General features: G+C 38.3%; 1 protein-coding gene across 1 annotated transcript in view; it reads right to left on the bottom strand.

The window, feature by feature from the left end:
* The window catches only part of CACNA1D (calcium voltage-gated channel subunit alpha1 D), a 235,534-nt gene extending 220,055 nt beyond the window's left edge, over nucleotides 1-15,479 (bottom strand). Inside the window, exon 1 of the mRNA XM_056338446.1 lies at nucleotides 15,370-15,479. The gene's annotated coding sequence lies outside the window, so the exon portion shown is untranslated. The remainder of the gene's footprint in view (nucleotides 1-15,369) is intronic.
* Nucleotides 15,480-19,816: the final 4,337 nt, after the last annotated feature.

Genomic DNA, 19,816 nt, shown 5'->3' on the forward strand with positions numbered 1-19,816 from the left:
GCTAAATTTTCTCACTCCTAAGGCTTCACTTTTTTCCCCTTTACAATACAAAATGCCTTTTTTTCCACCTTAGAAGATGCTGACCTTACCTCAGTCAGAGGTATATAAAATAAGGTGTCATTAGAGTGAGCGGTCACAGGGGGCAAAGTGGATGGCAGTGTTGGAAGGGTGATGCAGTATCAAACATCTTACTAACAGTGGTTTTCCTCCTCAAACCTTAAACTTTTCCACACCTCTAAAATGAAGAAGGTAGCCCCCAGGGAGGAGTCCTTCCACCCCACTGAACAACTCACTTAACTGCACAACTTCTAAGCCATAAACCACTCGAGTAATCCCACTGCTCAACACAGGATAAAAGGAGAAAATAGCATTAAAGATTTAAAGTAAAGAACAGAGCAAACTCAAATGATAGCTGTGCCACTCACGTCATTACAGCTAAGGGTTTGTCAGCACTTTCATTATAATGCTCATTTCTCTGCTGTCACTCCAGGCTAAAATTTGGCAGAGCATAAAACTTAAAGCACAGACAGACACAAGAAGAATGCAGTGAAAAGGAAAGCAAAGGCTTCAGGGACGGCATCCTAAGATGCCTTCACATGTCAGGAACAAACAGTATCTTACAAAGCATGATGCAAGAAGTTAAGATAGGAGAACTATCCTTCTGTCATTAAGATGGTGTGATAGAGAGGGAATTGCATCGAAAGGTTAGTGAGATATATTGCTATGAAACTACTGTGAATGGTTTAAAAGATCCAGAAGGCTAAGTATTAATAGGGTAATTTAAGTTAAATTTATGCTACAGTACAATGGAAATAAATAAGCTAGAAAAAGGAGGCAGACCATATACAAATATTACATCTGAACAGTTAATATCAGACTTCACTTATGGAATGCATGAAAATATGTCTGCTTGGACTGCTTTGGGGAGTGGAAAGTGCCGCTAATATGACAGATTTCTCTCAAACAGTGTGGATTACCTTCCTACCTTCCTCCATTCAAAGCTGAGACTGTTGCTCCAACAAATATCTAAATACAAGAAGAAAGCAGGACTGGGCATAGCATCAAAATATCTTTTATACTCCAATAGTAAGCCTTACATTGTAGAATAGCATGAATTAGTACTGTCATTGAAAGAAATTATCTCACTTGCCCCTCTGCTTCCTCCCTTCAGGTCCTTTGTCAGCATAAATACCGGTACCCACATGGATGCAGAATGACCCAGAGTAAAGAACTGAGATTAAAAGTAAGCTGTGATGGTGGATCTGTTTTAACTTGGACAAAGACCTGAACGACTTCATCTGAGGTCAGTACTGATGCCTGCTTTGAGCAGGAGGGTGGGCTGGGTGACCTCATGAGGTCCCTCCCAACCTGTGAGAATCTGTTCCTATGTACCAGCTTGTGGACAAGGTCAGAGAAGTTTAGGACCACTTCTTGCAGTAACAGAGCTAGCTAATGCTGGTAAAGTCTGTATAGAACCATAGTATTAGTTATTATTTTTTATATTTTAAAAAAAATTAACAGGTTTTATTACTTTTGTAGAAAACAGTAAGAACAACAAAGATGCAGGTACTGTTACACGGACTTGGTGCACTGGATGGTTTATTCACTCCCCATCTTTGTCGGTAGGTGCTGTGGGACTTAGCACAAACAATTTGATTTTGTTTCAGCATGAATGAAGATGCTTCTTACCTTTAAAAAGCACTTAGAGATGAACTGTAGTATCTGTGCAACATATGATTGCTATTATTATCAGTAAATTTTTATGAGGATTTGAAGAATTCCAGTAAGTCAGAAAAGAAGGGGCTTAGTTCCCGTGCTCAGAATCGGTTAGAACACAGTCTGTAAGATAAAAATTATATAGGTCACGTAGTCCCATTGACTTTGTTAAGGTAGCATCTTCATTGATTTCATAAATGAATGCAGGTTTGGACTGTGATATTCTTTCAGCAGCTCTCAAGGAAGAACAGCACTGCATCCTTCATAACAGCAAGTCTGATGCATCATTCTTAATGCAGTGCAAGTGCTAAACATGGAAAAACTATGTTATGCTCATCATATGAGAAATCTGATGCTTGTAAGAAATGGGAAATTAAAGGCAGTATTAAAACAAACACATGTCCATGCAACGTCAGTTCAGTTTGGTAGCAAAGGAGTTACTTTCATTGTAGTCATTAACACTGCTGTTGCTTAAGAACCACAGTTCTGTCATAACTTTATCAGGACAAGCATGTGTGTAACTTTATCAGGACAAGCATGTGTGTTATAATATAAAATTTATTGTCATTTAGCACAGAGAGCAGGTGGAACTCCAGTCCCCTTCTTGCTTGTGTTGTCAGGGAAGGGCACACTGTTTGCATAAGATACAGGCCACACGTTCAAAACAATTTTCTTGGCACTCTCAGTCTTTTTCCTTTGTGCAAAATGCTGATGCTTTTCAGATGCAGTGATTTCGTGTGTCACTGTGCTGGCGTAACAGATAGAGCAGGAGTGTAGAAAGAATGAACAGCAAACGAGGGACCACATATCACTTTTGTCAGCATGTGACCTTTCAGCAGTTCTGATACAAGGCATCTATTATTCGCTCTTTTTAGATCAATCTGATCCCCTTGTTTAACACTACCCAGTTAATAGAGAGACCATTTAAAAGAAAAAAACAGGTAGAAAGTGAGTGCAGTATGCAGAATTAACGGGAGAAGAATCTGGTCTTTTTGAACCTCAGGTCCTCATTTCCTTCTAACAGGACCCCAGAATTATGAGTATTGTCTTCATCTTATAACTGGCCATACAGCACCCTGAATCAAAAACTAGTTGCCTGCTTCCAGGCCTCCTCTGCAAAGTCTACCACAAACCTTCTGTGTCTCTGAAGCCCCAGACGACACCTGAAGCAAGGTTTTTAAGTGGGACTAAGCATTCCTGGGCAAGGACCTTAGACTTTGCACTGACTTCCTACAGGGATAAAGCTATACAAGGATAAAGCTCATAAACAGTAAGAAAAAGAGAAAATACATTGGAAGTCTTCAAGGCAGCATCCAGATGGGTGGCCATATTTATCCATTCACTAGGCATGAGGAGCAAAGACAGTGGATTAAAAAAAAACTATTCCTACCCACAGGTAAACAAGAAATAGCTGCAACATAAAACGCAAAGGATAACCTCTCCTCCCCTACAAGTTAAGGATCACTGAGGCTTAGCAACGTTCTTCCATTTGGTCAGATCTCAGGCAGCTGTTTCACATATTTCAATGAGTACAGAAGGGAAAGAGTGATACCCTTAAATACCACTGTATTGGTAACATGGGAAGAGCATGTATCAGGTGGAAAATAAATTATAAGCTCTTCAAGTGTAGGTATTAAAACATCAAGCTATGAAAAGCACCACAGCGTTCTATAGTAACAGTCCAAACATTGCAGTCTAAAAATGTTACAGAAATGTTTACGTAACCGGATCTAAGGACCTAATCCAACGCTCACGGACTTCAGTGAGACTAAAAATCTTGATGCAACTTCTTTTTTTCTTTAAATAATCCCTTGCAACTGTAAAAACAGTCCTGTGCTATGTATTTAGAGACCAAGGGCTTTCCACTGATAAAAATCCTGGAAAAGCCATTATTTTCTGAAGTTACTGCTGTCTCTGAAGGTTAATTAACATTGGTTTGATTTAGTTTTAAGGTGAAAAGAAACACAATTTTTGGGGGTCTTAATTTCCTTTGATTTTAAACAATGTGTTACTGATACATAGTTCTGACGTGCTACACATTTTTTCTCATCTGGCAGCTGTTAATGCTTTGATAGTCAAGATTTAAGAGGAAGCACACTGCTTTGTGTAATAAGGACACGGATCCTACTTTACGGAGCTCTATGGCAAAAACTCTCTTAGTTAGGGTAATGGGTTGTCTATCCGTTGGGAAATTCAGGCATTTCAAAACTTATTTTCATCTGAAGTGGATAAAAAACATTGAAACTAAAAAATGTTTAGCAAAATGTGGATTGCACTGTCTTTTAATTTGGAAATAACAGCCAGGCCCTGTTGAAATATTTTTATAATAATATTGAAATATTTTAGTCTGTACGTGTAAAAGTTTGAACATGAAAAAAGATCCAAATGAAAAATGGAAATGTTGAAATAGAGTAGTCAATTTTATTTCTAAAATATTTTGAACATTTTCCATATCAAGTTCTTCTTCCATATTACTAGAAGACATTTTGAATTAGGTATTTTTTAATAGTAAAGATCCTTCTTTCTACAGCTTATTGGAAAATTTTAATTTTACAAGCTTTCAAAGAAACTTTAAAATTGAAAAGAACTACCTGAAGCTGCTGTGACTTTTCGGAATGTGTCTGCACTTGTCCACATTTTATAAATTGTACAACCTGTGTCTGTGATGCATATTCAGGGAGGGAGGACAAAAAGAGAAGAGTAATAGCTGCTACTAATTTAATGCCTATATCAAATTCAGAGACTATGAAGTGTAAAGGTGTTTAAAAGCTAAGGCACTGGGCATTTTATTAAGTCAATATTAACAGAAAAAGCAATTATGCTATCACTCTTGAAAAGATATGAGCAAATACTCTTTTTTTTTTTACAAGCTTCTTCCCTGTGAACTGCTAAAGACACCTAAAAGTTGCTTTTATTCCAAATAATAGCTTCCACATCACCTTTTTTTACATAGTTAGTTTCAAAGCCTTAAATGACCTACCAGCCAGTCAGAAATTTGTGTCAAATTATTCAGTATCTCCAAACCCAACCCCCAGATTTTTTATTGGAATTCTGAGTATATAGAAGAAGTTCAAGAATTAAGTCTGGGCAAGGTGCAAGTATGCTCTGCAAATGTCTCTGCCTGGGCTGGAAATTTTGTGGGAACATCCACTTAGTTGGTCTCAGTGCAGTTTCAAAACAGTGCAAAAGGGATTTGAGGGGGTGCAGGCCACAGAGGACACGCACTCCTCCATAGCTCTGCAAGCCGGGAACTCTCCTGTTGGGAGCATTATTAGCTTTTCCTGCAGAGCATCCAGACTTCTATCATGGAAAGCCTGACACAGGGATATGTAACAACAGCGACATGACCTCATGGTGCATGCATCATCCACCGTTTCATTACTGTCCAAGCCCACTAGTGGCAAGAGGAAAAGGAGCCAATTTCATGCAGAATGCAGGAACAGCCCCATCACACCTGCTCCTACAGAGGGTGACGGAGCAGAGGAAGTGCCTCTGATGCAGGGTGAAATACAAATACCTGTCCATGAATGGGTAAGTCAGAAAAGAAATTTTTCTCAATAGTTTTGCAACTGTTTTCCCAGTAGAAAGTTGTATTAATTACTTCCTGAAGGACATTAGATTTTAGATCTAATGAGAGATCCATGAAGTAGATAGGAATTACAGTGAAAAAACAGCAGCCAGAACAATCTAGGTGAGCCTGCTTTAACAAGGGGTTGGACTCCAGATCTCCAGAGGTCCCTTTCAACCCCAATTGTTCTGTGTGTCTGTGATCCTTTCCTAGTGTATACTTGGAGAAGGTTAAAAGGCAATTTAACCTCTACCATCGGTGTGGAGGTTGTGCAGTTGTAAAACATCCAACCTTCCAGCACATCCTAAACCAACACCAGCTTAAGGCTGATCCCTCAGTTGAGGAAACAAGGAAATTTTAAGGCATCTTTGATTCCCTGTCACATAGAAAGATCTTGTTGAAAAAAAAATTTATTTGAAAAAAAAATAGATATGGAGCAGGACTTGGAAGAAAAACAGTTCACTGGAGGAAAAAAAAAATAGCCTCCTAGGCTTTGGGAGGTCTTTCTCATACATATGGCGTGCCTGTGCATCACAAAATGAGATCAGTCAGCATGTTATTTTTAATGAATAATGGGAAATACAAAGGAAGAGCCAAAGCCTGAATGTAACATTGATGACTTTTTATCTACAATTATGTTAGATACTTGTAGGTGTGCTTTCTAAAATATCAGAAATAAAACTGAGTTACAGAGCCCACAATGCAAGATGCAAGTCTTCTGTGACATCAAATATAAGGAATCCATGAAAATTGCTTCTCTCAAACCAGTGATCTTCACATATACTGTTGAAACACTTGAAAGTGTGCATCAGGTCAGTGTACACTAGCCAGGATGAAAAAAACGTCAGCTAGTTTTGCAAAAACCAAAGACAGCAGCCCCAGCTGTAAGTGAGATACAAGTGCGGCAATAGTAACCCTCTGATGATCATCCTTCACATCTTCGTAAAGAGCAAACTGGCACCACCACCTGAAAGTTTTCTGAAGTCAATGTAATTCTTTACCTAATTCCACATAATCATTTAATTAAAATAAAAGCATTCTAAACAGCCTTTAATAACATTTCAGTAAGGAGATTTTTTTTAAATAAGAAAGGAATCATCGTTGCTTTAAAGGATCATTAGTAACCACTTCTGCCTTCAAAACTAACTATTGCTTTAAATGCAAAAAAAAAAAGGTATTTAGAGAACCATGAGATCCTGCTTCTCCTTTACTAAGACTAGTTCAGTTTTAGTATTCATATGAAAAGTGTTCTAAGCTGACACAAGGTCCAGCCCACCTAAACTCAAAGATTACCTGGCCTGTGTTGTCTCCACCCATGATTTCTGATCTGTAACAAGAGGACAGTGCAATGTTTCAGCCTGGTTCCTTAACACATTTTTGTCCCGCTGTGAGTTAGTTGCCTCCATTAAACAAAAATTTATTTTCTGTGCTATTTACTGCTTTAATGTTCTTAAACTGTGGGATGAAACAACAGCAAAACTGCCCTACCACAAACACCTCTCAGGGCAGGTGTTTACTCAAGGAAGAACTAACAGACATCAAAACTTACATTTAGGTCTCTGCCTACTATATATGAATATCTAAAATGATAGTTTCTTCCTTTCTACCATACTCATTTTGTTAAAAACAAAGGTTTGTTATTTCACACAAATTCAAAATGTGGCAGAAAAGTTCTAGATAAACCTAAAATGTAAATTATTTTGACACATAGACCACAGGGTTTTTAAAATTCTTTTATATGACCATACCATGAAGTACAGTCATATACATTTAAACTAGAGTTACCAAGCAAGGTCCCCAAATTTATTACATTTTCCTGTCTACCTACTACTTTGCAAAAAGGGCTCTCTTCAAATTAATCTCGTGCAGCACATTAAATTATTCAGCACATTAAGATAGGGAGTTAATTCTTGTTTTCCCTGCAGAAAGGCTGCAAAGATGAATGACAATGCTGTGTAGAATAATGTTTTAACACTTGTGTTCAGTTTTGTAGGAACGATGTATTGGAAAGGAGTACCTGAAAACTGGAGCATGCTTCCTCCCCAGTTAGCATTAATTAAAATGCTCCTCCCCAGCATTAATTAAAACTGACCATTGCTATTACTCATTAAGTAATACTTAGGAAATACCTGTGTATACCTTTTGTGTACTAAGATATCTTAGATATGCTGCAAGGATTGGTCCTAAAAGAACAGGGTTAGGCCTAACCATGGAACCTACTGACCTTCCATTTTCACAATTTATACAGCAGTATTTATATATATAGATATATTATATATTACCATAATAATAAACAAAAAAATATTTTATATAATATAAATATAAATATATAAAAAACCAGCAAATCATCTGATCAGGCATTAAAGTAACAGAAAGCCTGTGCTTTTTTCAGATTCCTGAGAAGAATGACATAGCTTCTCTTTTCAAAATAACAGCTGTCTCTAGCCTGCAGGAAAGAGAAGACAAGAACTTGGGCTTTTGGACTCCCATGGGGGTTCAGCAAAAGGGATAAAGAGCTGGCAAATTTCAAAATTCTGCCTTAATACATACCTGCTCACACTCACCAGTAGATTTTCTGTTTATAAAACAACAACAAAAATGGGGGAGGGGGGGCAGTTTGGGGGCAGGGGCGAGGGAGTGTGGTTGTGTGACTTGAACTGATAAAATGAGGTGTTGATTCTAGACCATATGTACTGCATTCTCCCCCAGAAATCGAAAGAACAGTCACCGAGTCCATCTGGTCTCCGTACCACAGAATAAAGCCTCCTTTGCTCACAGCACTAGAAGCAGTGCATGTACACAATTTAACTTCACCTTCCTGTAATTATCTTAGTACATTCCCAAGAAAGCTTGTCTTATCCACTTGACAGCTACCAAGTGATCTGGGCAGACCCCAGTGCTCTTGCTGAGCCAGTGGCATGTTAATGGACCGCCACACCGCAGATGTGACAGGGGAGCTGAGCAAAAGGTTTATCATGCATTTCCTCCGTGCATTTCCCAAGCCACGACACAAGCCTCGGCACTCAGCGGAGCTCATTCTCCCAATCTAGGCAGCCTTGCTAAGGCTACGACAATGATTCCTGTTTGAAATGTTATGCTGCATTCCCAAGCAGGCCAAGACTGCAATAACCATGGAAGAAAAGGATAGTCAATAACTCCTCTGAAATTATGCCACATCCTCACTTGAAGAACAACTGGATCTAATTCACTGAGCTCTGCGATCCAAGGGAAAAGTGTGAGAGAAAGGTTCATAAGCAATCGAGATTATATGCCCTGTATTTCCTTACATCCCTTTTTGCCATTAAATATACCAAGTAATCAGTGCTTTGTTACAAAATACTATTGGGGCTGCCTGAATAGTCTCATAGTTATTTAATAAATCAGCAAAGGAGCGAATTTAGCCAGGCATCCGCCAGTGAGGAGACTGCTAATTAACTGATATCCAGGCAGGCAGCAATTACCCTTCTCCTTCCAGACAAAAAGAATATCTCTATTCCAGAAAGAATTAACAGCTCTGAAACATACGTCTTTTCCAGTAGGAAGGGATTTGAAATGGAGTAGCAGTCAAGCCAAAGATCTCAAACCATTTGAACGAAATACAAAACAAGATAAAATAAAGAATCTGTGCTTTATGAAGGGAGTGAACTGGCTTCAGAAATAAGTTTCCAGCTGGGACCAGATTGCAAATGCCTTTATTCACTCTGCGGGAGTAGTTATTCACGCAAACAGTTCCTGTAAAGCCAGGCAAACAAATTCATGTGAGCATGTAGTCACGACCATGAACATGAAGCTTGCCATCTGACCTTCAAAACTGACAGCATTTTGTGGTGCTTTGACTGAAAATACTACAGAGATGTTGGGGGTTGGGTTTATTTTCCTTAAATATAACTTTGCTGTCATTTCATATAAAATGTCTTAGGAGGAAATTAACTGATTTCATTTTAATTTATGGAGAGTTTTTCATTCTGACACATTTGGTCAAATCAGTTACTTTACAGGTTGGTGTCTCAGCAACAGATTTGTAGCAAACAGGCTGCTGGGATTTCTCAGGCTTGCACTCGTTTTGGTTTTTGGAACGTCCAGCCATAAAGCAGACTTTTCCTGGCCACCTGGGGCTGAGGTTCTGCTGATGGGCACCCACCCATCTACCCGGAGGCACAAAGGCAACCAAATGACTACCTATGCTGAGTAGGAATCAAGGATTCCTGGAGGAGTGTCCAAAAAGCTCTGCATCCTCAGTTTAACGACCCATGAGAGAAAGGATGCAGTTAGAATAGAACTGTTCTGATTACAAGAGTTTTGACTAATTTAGAGAAAGGCAGAAAAGGAAATGTAAAAAGTACAGTTAGTGCCCTAAGAAGAAAATTTGAAGAGAACAAGTAAGATTAAAGAGCCAAACTGCAATAAGCAGTTAAAGCCAGTATCTGAAACCAGAATCCAAGCCTAGGACAACAGGTAATCTGGCACCCAAAGACGAGCACTCAGGCTAAATACTAAAGGTCAAGAGCCTGAGTCAGAAACCAAGATACAAGCCAAAGGTTAGGACTGAAATAGGTTCTTGATGCAAGCCAAAGGTCACAAAACGAGCATTTTCAAATAGCCACACACCTCGCTACTGACTAGTGAGAGAACAAATTTAGATGCTCCCTTAAATAGCACTGATGTTAGCACGAGTGAACATTCACAGGGGTGACCATAGTCATCACGACTGTGGACTTGATGAAAGGGTCAGCCCAGCCGCTGAGGTCAATCTGGGTCATTCAGATCCAGACTAAGGCTGGTAACAGCTCCCCCTTCACATAGATCAGTGAAGCCCCTAACAGTCACATGTTTGCAAAGTTTCCTATCAGAAAAATAGGTTATGGAGATTTGCAAAGTTCCTCTCTTCCATAAGCTTGGTGGAACTGCAAAAAAAAAGCAGTTCTGAAACATGAGTTAAAAATCAGCCCCAAAGAGACTGTAGAAGCCTCAAAAATCCACAAACTAACAGAAGATCTTGCTACAGGTCTACATTTTAGTTGCCTTTTGCCTCTTCTACCATTTTGCTGATTGTAATAGAAGTATATATACAAGTCCTGATGCTACTGTATTTCTTTGGCTACATACAAATAACCAAGATATACCCTTTTGACATATTTACAGGGCAAACATTTTCTAGTATTAGATTATTTAATGAGAAACAGGTAACGTAAGTATCAAAAATAACCTTTTTGTGTATAAATTAAAAGAATAAATTAATTTTGATGTCCCATTACATGCCTCACTACGGTATCCTCTGGAGGATGATGGCTTTGGAGGCCTTTCAAGAGCTACTACAATGTCACTTAAAACTACAGTTAAGAGGTATCCTAAATAATAATCTCAGTGAACAGTTTGCAGCTAGCCCATATACTAGAATGTTTTTACAAACATTAATCATTAAATCCTGATCAGAAATGCAAATGAAAAGTCAACTTAAAGAGACAGAATATAGACAATTTCTTTTCTTCCTCTCCGATTTTTTATCAAGGTTATGAAGAACTAATGGGGATTCAAGTAAGGTTAGTAAGTCTCTCTCTCTGCTCTGCTGACATGGTGGTAACAAACAAAATAAATTTGTACAATTACTTATTTACTAACTATTGTACCTTTATTTTTTTCTTTCTGCAAGTGTTTGACAAAGTGCCTTTATACTGGCAGCCCTGCCCACCTGGTAAAGTCAGTGTTTCAGTTACTAGCTTTCACTTGCAGTGGTTTTTACTTAGCAAGTCTCTTGTTATTTAAAAACAAACAAATAGCTACTACCCTTCAAACCTCTCAGCAGTTGGCATTGTGCCACTAAGCCATGGAGAGCACTTTGCAGAAGTGTGGCCATTAAACAAGCACTGTGAAGTAGGTTAGGGCCTATGAAAGGAATATCTGCGGTTGAATAAATGTAAAACCCCTGATATTACACAGTAATACTTGGGGGATTTTCTAAAGGAGCAAGAATAACAGATTATTGCTCTTAAGCATTCCCCACAGCTGTCCATAAGCCAACAGCATTGCCTGGCTGTCATGTCACAGAACCTCATGAATCACATGGTGGCCCTGAAGTGCTAAATCTCAACAGTTCACTTGGCCAGCTCCCTGTTACAGCTGGAATTTAAGACTGAGCCCAAAAAAAACCAAGAAAAAAAACCCAAACAGACCACAACGGGAGAATCTTACAAAACACACATGCCCATGATACTACCAAGGTCAAACAGTCCCCTTCCCACACACATGCATTGCAAAGACACAGCCATCTGCCTGCTAAAACCTTCCCTCAGCCTGAGCTCCCTCACTCCTCCTGAGCAGATAGTCTTTCTACCAAAAGCTAAAACAAGGAGCAGGAGGAGCAGCCTGCATCCCCCTCGCTGCTCCCATACTGCCCCTCCGCACACCACGAGTACGCCACCAGCTCTCCCCCCATATCCAGCTTACCTCTGAGACATAGCTACTCATGAATCATTCAGGTGACAAGTCCATCATGAAAACGGAGCTGATCAGAATTTTTCTTAATCCAAAAAAAAAGCAAAAAGGATGCCAGTTTTATTTCAGTGAAAACTTTTTACAGAGGCAATTTTTTGTGCTATGTTTTGGTAACTGGTTTTGAATTTTTTTTCTGCTAGGCTAAATAGCGGCCTCTGGTCATTCCTGCCCTGTAGGCGAGTTCTTCACTTCTGGAATTCCATTCTTTTGATTGGCAGGTCTGTTTGTCATGGAAGTGTCCAGCCTCCTAAAAACACCCCATCTTTGTCTGACCAGCGTCAGGTGCACACATGCACACAGGGACAGGCACACATGGCAAGTCTGACCCATCACCAATTTCTATGCCAGCTGTCACCAGCCACAGATTGCACTCGCAGGCAGAGGAGGAGCTGGGCAGCTAGGCAGGCAGTGTGTTTACACCTCCAGGATGCAGAGCTCAGCTGAACTGGCAAGCTCTGGAAGGCATCATGCCAGAAGGAAAATGCAAGACAAGATGTGGTCAATGTCGTCCTTCAGCTGGTTCTGCATATGTGCATTGTTTACATTGCAGCTCTCAAAGTCTGTTACATTTGTCTTGAAAATCACCTAACTTGTACAGAGTTTAGAAGACGTAATAATTTTGAAAATAAGAAATAGTTATCGTGCTGACCATAAGAGTTTTGAAAGAACCTATCAAAGCCTGTAATGTAAACTGGTATTCAAGAGGTGTTTTTTGTGATTATTACAATCTATTAGAGAGATGCTCATCAGCTCTCCAATCCTTACCTGACAAAATGTGTCACCCCTACACAAGCTCTTTGGATTCATCCTTTCAGTGCACTAATTCCACATGCAAAAGTAATCTTATTGCAAAATACCACTGGGGAAAAATTACTGTATGAATGCAGTGGATGATTTCAACACACAAGATATTAGTTAGTTCAACTTCCTTTGAAAACGTGCCAAAGCAAGCAATCTAATTGGCAGAATAATCTCTAAAGTTACATTGATTTTCAAAAGAAAATTCAGTAAATCTGTACACAGAGTTTTGTGGAAAACATTTTACTAGCTGACTGCCATTTTGCTTTACGCACATAACTGCACACAGCCCATCTGAAATTAATTAAATAAGATGTTACTGCTTTTCTTCTTAAAGAACTTATTACTATCAGATTACTCATTGTCTAACATCAGAGACAAGGGATATGAGGTCCGAAAATTAAAGGCTGCAACTGCACCTCCATCACAGCCCTTAAGGCCTGCCTGAACTACACCAGTTTCTTACACTAAACTCTGTGCTAGTCTGGTTGCAAATTTCCACAATGCTGTGTGCTAATGCCTTCCCCTTGAAATGCCCTTCCTATGCCATTCCTTGCACATCTTAACCACAGGGCTCCTCAGAGGATCTTCAGCGGACAGCTTTATGGCTCTCTTCTAAGTGACTACAGCAAAGGAATTCTCCATCAGCCAGAATTTAATTGGTGAAAAGAAGCCAAGTAAGAGGTTAGGATCTCATCCAGTTTATTTACTTAGTCATGATGTAACCGAGCTTCCCTTTTTGCCAGTATGGTGACTCCTTCCCACCTTCTTAGCCTGCCTTCCTTAACCCCCAGAGGAAGTTCGTCCCATCCCAAACCAGATGGGTCTGCCTCAGAGTTTCATTTCAAAGCAAAACCACGTTATGGATTCTTGACTGCAACTGTTAGGGGCAGAACTTAGCACACAGCACACGTTAAATCCGTGTGGTTATGTCACTGAATACTCTTGGACACGCTACATCCTGGAGAAAGCTAACAAAGCAAAGAGCAAGAGATACACGTGCTTACACTAAGAATCAACCAGCGCTGTGTCTTAGGTCCCTGGCTGCACATGTGCACCTTTCAGTTTGCAGCCCAGCCACAGTAGGCAGATGAGCACCCACAGAACATGCTAGGTGGCAGGTGGGGCCTGAGGAAACCCACCCTGCCAGAGCACAGCTGTGCTCCTGAACCTGCTCCTTTGACATGACTGCAGCGTTAGGATGACAGCAGTCAATGCAGCTCTGCCCTCACCTTGAAATTAGGTCTTGTGATACATCAGCAATCCACTTCCCTGGATGAGTGAAATATTGTCATAACAATTACTGTTTATATGTCTCTTCAAAAAAATATTTCAATGAAATTTATAATGATCAGTAAACACGTAGTACTCATTTTATGTCTGGGAAAACTAAGGTACAGAGAGCCAGAATGGTTTAATAACCTATGAAATGAATGCAGGTTTCTTGATTCCCATTCCTCTGTCACTGGACAACTTAAGCATCATCAAAAGCAGCCAAAATCACCCGACTATCTTACATTATATTTGTTTCCAGTCATGTCTGAAAAGCTCTAGAAGCTATTTACTCTCAGAATTGTGTTGCATTTTCTTTATTACTACTGTACCACATCTAGAAAAACCTACTGAAAAATTCACATTTGGTCATAAAAAATTTATCTAACCTATTCTAAAGATGATTGCTCTGATATGTACATATTTTGCAAGAAGATCAGCTAAAGATATTAAAAAGGAATTCTGAAATGCTATTTTACAGTAAGGCCTCAGAGATAAAGCAGCATATAAAGCTACATTTTAAAATGTATGTGATAGTCTCAATATTTAAAGGGCTGGATACACAGAGGCATCAAAAGTGGCTCAGGAGCCTGAAAGGATACAAAAGGATGCTTACAAGAAAACAAAAACATAAGCACACAGCAGTGCCATAAAACTGACACAGTATATTTAAGGTAGGTAACTAAATAATTAAAAATTGCCCAAGTTAAAAACTGACAGAGTCCTAAAGTAGCTTTCTCAAGGCTTAAGGTATCTACTATGATGCACAATTATTCCTGATGTATTTCTTAATTCTGTACAGAGCAGAACCTTGCTAATCTAATTGTAATTTTTTTGATCTGCGCTGTCTATAATCCATACAAGACAACTCAGGAGAACAGGCTACTCTGCTTTGTGATAATAGTGATAATAATTGCATATTGTTTTTCCTAATGCTATTATACCAATAAAACAAAAACTACACGCAAAATGAAATAAGCAATAGCGAATCCCTGACAGAGCTCCTTTGCTACTGCAATATTTTGTCCAATTGCTAATTTGCCACAATGGAGATTTGCAATAGAGTTCATTTTCAGTCATGAAATTAGTACAGTTCTGATATATTCAGCAGCAGGCCTTGTACCTACTGTTCGATAAAATATGACAAAACTAGCTAAAGATGTATGTTCAAAGCCCTATATACTACACTAAGTATATAAATCAATAATAGTCAGGCTGTACACCTACATCTAGTGTACTTACCGAGGCTGCGATCACTGAAAGGTTTACATTAAAAAAATATGTTACATTTAAATTTTTGGACAAATTTAGTCAGGAAGAACACATTACTGGATATTTATGTAAAATACAGACTCCCAGGAATTACATTTTCTCTCTAGTTCAGATTTATGTCAATGATAAACTCTCTTTACTCTGTTCAGTGCCAGACTATAACTAAGGGTGAATTTCATACAATTTCTGAGCCAAACCTCGGTGCTCTAGTTAAAAAAAGTTAGCTTTACCTATCTAATTTCATTACCTACCTTCATCAGAGAAGAACTGTCATATTTTGATGCAAATTCCAGCAATTTATATGTTTCAAGCTGGCAGGCAATATCTTCCTAGAAAAAACTGCCACCCTTCCACAATCCCCTGTGAAACGGCAAACCAGGTTAGAAAGATAGAGGAGATTGGATTACCTGTCTGCGCCAGATCATTGTTTCTAGGAGATAATCCATAAATGATTAATCCTTCTAATGTTATTGAGCAATGTAAGGAGGGCTGCCTGTGACCTATTTCAACCTCTTGCACTGTTGTTGTGGGAACAGCTTTACTGTATAAATCAAATTGAGTATTTTCATTCTCTTGGTTGTATTGAATTGTAAGTGTAATTTAACGTCTTTTCTTTGTTCAATGTTTTTTTTAGCATCTCTTGGAAGGACCATAACTGTTAGCAATACTCGTGTCCAAAATGGCCACAAACACATAGATGACTAAATGTTTTTTTTGTGTCATTTTCCTCATACTTCATTAAATTACATTGTTTCAGTAATTCAGTGTTGTTTTTAATGCTTTCTGCTTCATATTTGCTAGAACATTTTGCCAGTTGTATAAGGAGGAAAAGAAAAAGGAAAGAAAAGAGAAAGTCATCACTGCAAATATTACATGACAAAATGAGACCAACGTAATTTATAGTTAAATTCAGATTTCAGTATTGCAACATCTGAGAAACTCAGACACTCTACAAAGTAGCTATGTATTATCTCCATTTTATGTACAGCACAGAAATAGGAAAAAATCCCATACCTACAGCTGGGTAAGTCAGCACTGCCAGAACTATTTTCCTGTACCTTGTCACTTCAGTGTGATGACCCTCCAAAACCAGGAGTCACTTTACACACCATTCTATCCCACAGATTTTAATTGTTTAGATTACCACTGCTCTGCATCCCTCCAGAATGTATTTGCAAATGTAGCCACACACTCAAAAAAACCCCCACCCAACCCTGTCAATAAAACTCAGACCAGAAACCGTCATCTTCGCCATGAAGAACTGTAGAAACACATGACTGGCTTATTTTGTAATTCTGACTTAAACAATTAACTTGGCAGAAGTGAAGGGGTACTGCTTTCCTGAAAAAGGTGGGAGAGAAATGACAGAATAGCAAAATGGAATCATTACCTTAACTAAAAGGCTCTGCAGAGGTAAGAACAAGTATGTAATCATCCCTGACAAATACTGTATCATCTGATCCTAAAAAACAACAGTGAAGGAGACCACATGACATCCCTCAGTAACTTGTTATATTGCTTAACAATTCCTACTGTTCAGGATTATTAGGATCCAGCCTAATTCTTTTTGCTGCACATTAACCTGATTTCATTTAGGCCTTTGCCAGTAAGTGTAGAGAACCAATTTCTGTAACAACCTTTTACACATCAAATGTGTAAACTGCCATGTTACTTTTTAAATTTTCTTTCTTTTGTCCCAGCAACCTAATAATTTTTCTCTTGCAAGACATGTACTTTTAAGTCTTTTGCCATTCTTCTAGCTTTTTCCAGAGTCTCTTCAGTTTATCTACAATTCCTATTTAGTGTATCACTCAAGCAGGGCATAATAAATTGACAAATTTATCATGGAATTAATTACTAAAAATTCAAGGAAAAGATACTAATTGTACATCTGTTGGTACTTTATCCTGATGACAATCAGCAAGTGTTTTACCAATTTTAATTTTCTAGTCAGAAGAAGGAGGAAAAAAGGAAACTGACTTGGTGACCAACTGCAGATACTGCAGAATATCCAGATTTTTAAGATTCTCAGGTAAAAAGGAAAAAATTTGCTTCCCTATACCACTGTCATGTGTAACAATTTAGAAAACTTTCCTCTAAAAGTAGAAAAATATTTTTCACAGCTAAAAATAAATATCTGTCACCACGAATGTGCAATAAGGTACCTGTGGATGCAGCATTAGCATAGAAAGAGCATACTGCAAGCTGGAAGACCTATGAAAGGGTTATGATTCACTCGGCACTCCTAAGAGCAGAATAATTGCTAAGAAAGGTAACTTTCTTTTATGTACATAAATATGGTACAAACTGAGACAAAATGAGTTGAGTAGATGCAAGGCCATTTCTGTGCTAATCCTCAAAAGGTGAGATTTTTACAAAGACATGGCTCATAATCTCTAACTGTAGCAGTCTTCAGTTGTCCTTTATCAGCTTGGAGAATCACCACAGGAAGAACTATTTGTACAGTGAGGTACAGTAAGGAGACTGGATATAAGGACCTGTCAGCCTCACCAATAGCAAAGATCAAATGTGCATTCACAGTAGAGCAAAGAATACAACTAAAGTAAACACTGTAATAAATAATAAGCAAATAAAAATGCTCAAGTAATGCCTCCTGTGAAATTAAATGATTTTTCAAACAAGCAACTCTTGCAACATTCTAGCATTCCCTCCCCCTGTTGTTTTAACTGCTTTAAAATTAGAGAAATTTGTGTTTCTCCTAAAAAAAGAGAGGGTGAAGATTTTCAGGCTTGCTCAGAGAATTAAAATGAAATACAAAAGTTCATTAAGTTATTGATAAACAAGTTACCATAAGGACTATTTTCTCTAGATAGGACTAAGCCCAAATAATCTCCAGAATTACAGCTATTATCTCTTAATTTTAAGGTATAGATAACAATGCAATTATTAATCAATAGCCCAAGCCGGCTATTACAATACAAGGAAAAATATCTGTAAGCAAACCAATAAAAAGTGTGTCATTTCCAAAGTATCTCACAAAATCAGAAAGTTCTGACAATTGTTTCAAGTAGAAAACAGTAAAGATAGAATATGAGCTCTATGAGTCACTCAGGTTTGCTGGACTCCACTGGATCCTAATTCAACTTGTAGTAATAACAGAAAATGCACTGACTGGGAATGCTTACTGTGTGTCTCCATCATCTTAACAGCAGCAATATATTTTTTCCTGATGATATTCATCTAACAAGGGAAAAATAACGGGACTGCAGACTCAAGAAGATTTTTTCAGTATGAAGTCTGAAAGGAGTGACTGCAGTCCAAATAAGCTTTGGGAATACCTAAGTAATCTGCTGTGTGAAAAACAGGAGCCAGAAAAATAGTTTGGGTAACATAACTGCAAACAGTAGAGCAGACATCAATGGAGAGAACTAGCCGTGATGTGACAAAGCAACCGAAGACATAAAAGAGGGTCTTTATTATTTCACCTACCTTTATTAATATGTCAAGTATATAATAGTAGTTAGGGTAATAAATCATCATATCCTGTCCTATAAAACCTCAGCTGAATAACTGAAATATAGAACATAATGTTTTCTTCACTTGTTGAAACACAAATTGAATCTGTCCCGCTCACAGAGAGAGCATCAAAAAGGCATTATGTACATCATCCCATTTCTGCCTGGTTTGGTGTGAGAATCAGGAACAGAGAGCAATGGATGAACATTTCCACAGCAATAACTGCTGCACAGCTTCAAGGGAGAACAAAGAGATTTGCAATATACAATAATCACAGAACAAGCCTGAATGGATACAACTAACATTTCAGTTTACACTGAGGTCAGAGCTTGATAGTATACTATACTTTGGTGTACTTCAAGGTTGAGGAAGCAGATGGCAGGACATACGACTAATTTCTGATCTAAAATACTTTATTCCAAGGCAACGAGTGACGAAGGGCAGGGAGAACAAATTCATTAGAATGTGGAACTGGAATTTGCAGATGAAGGTGAAAAACCATCCATAACCAGAAACCACCATTTCTCTTTCTTTATTGATGCTCCTTATGTTTTACTTTTAATTCAAGATGAAGCCAAGGAGTTTTCACACCCAAAAAGATCTCACACAGCAGAAGGCTATCCTTTGCCAATAAGTTTTTACTTTGAAAGATACCTTTGCTTTACAGTGATCTTGCAGAAAGAAGCGGTTTGGTGCAGATGTTTAAGATGCCATTTAAAACCAGTTCTTTAAAAAGTTTTTGTCATTTTCTTTGTTTCATTTGAGCCCTTAGAATGTTGATTGCCTCTTTATAAAAGATTGTTTTCAAACTTAAACTTCCTCATACTATCTTTTTCCTAGTACAGAGTGTTACTGAATAATAACTAGACATTTTACATCAAAGTATTTTTGACATCTTAGGTGTCATTGTTTGCCCTTGATGGAAACGGTTTTATGCACTTTACTAACAGAACCAGTGAACACCCAAACTTTATGGATAAGGTTGGGTGCTCCTGTGGTAAAAATGTTAGAAAAGGATGGAAGATTTATGGAGCTCTAAGACATTCTGTATGTTTTGCTTGGGTTTTCTTTTTTTACTGAAGTTTAGGTCTTGGGATTTAGGAGTGTGTTACTGGGATGAAGTACACAGGAGTTTTGTGTCCACCCTAAATTTTTTCCTAAGAAATGTCTTTTTACTTTATAGCTGAATATTTGACATCAAAACAGGTAAATTAATGTTCT

Source organism: Falco biarmicus, chromosome 4 (genome assembly GCF_023638135.1).
Source record: "Falco biarmicus isolate bFalBia1 chromosome 4, bFalBia1.pri, whole genome shotgun sequence".
Classification (NCBI taxonomy): domain Eukaryota; kingdom Metazoa; phylum Chordata; class Aves; order Falconiformes; family Falconidae; genus Falco; species Falco biarmicus.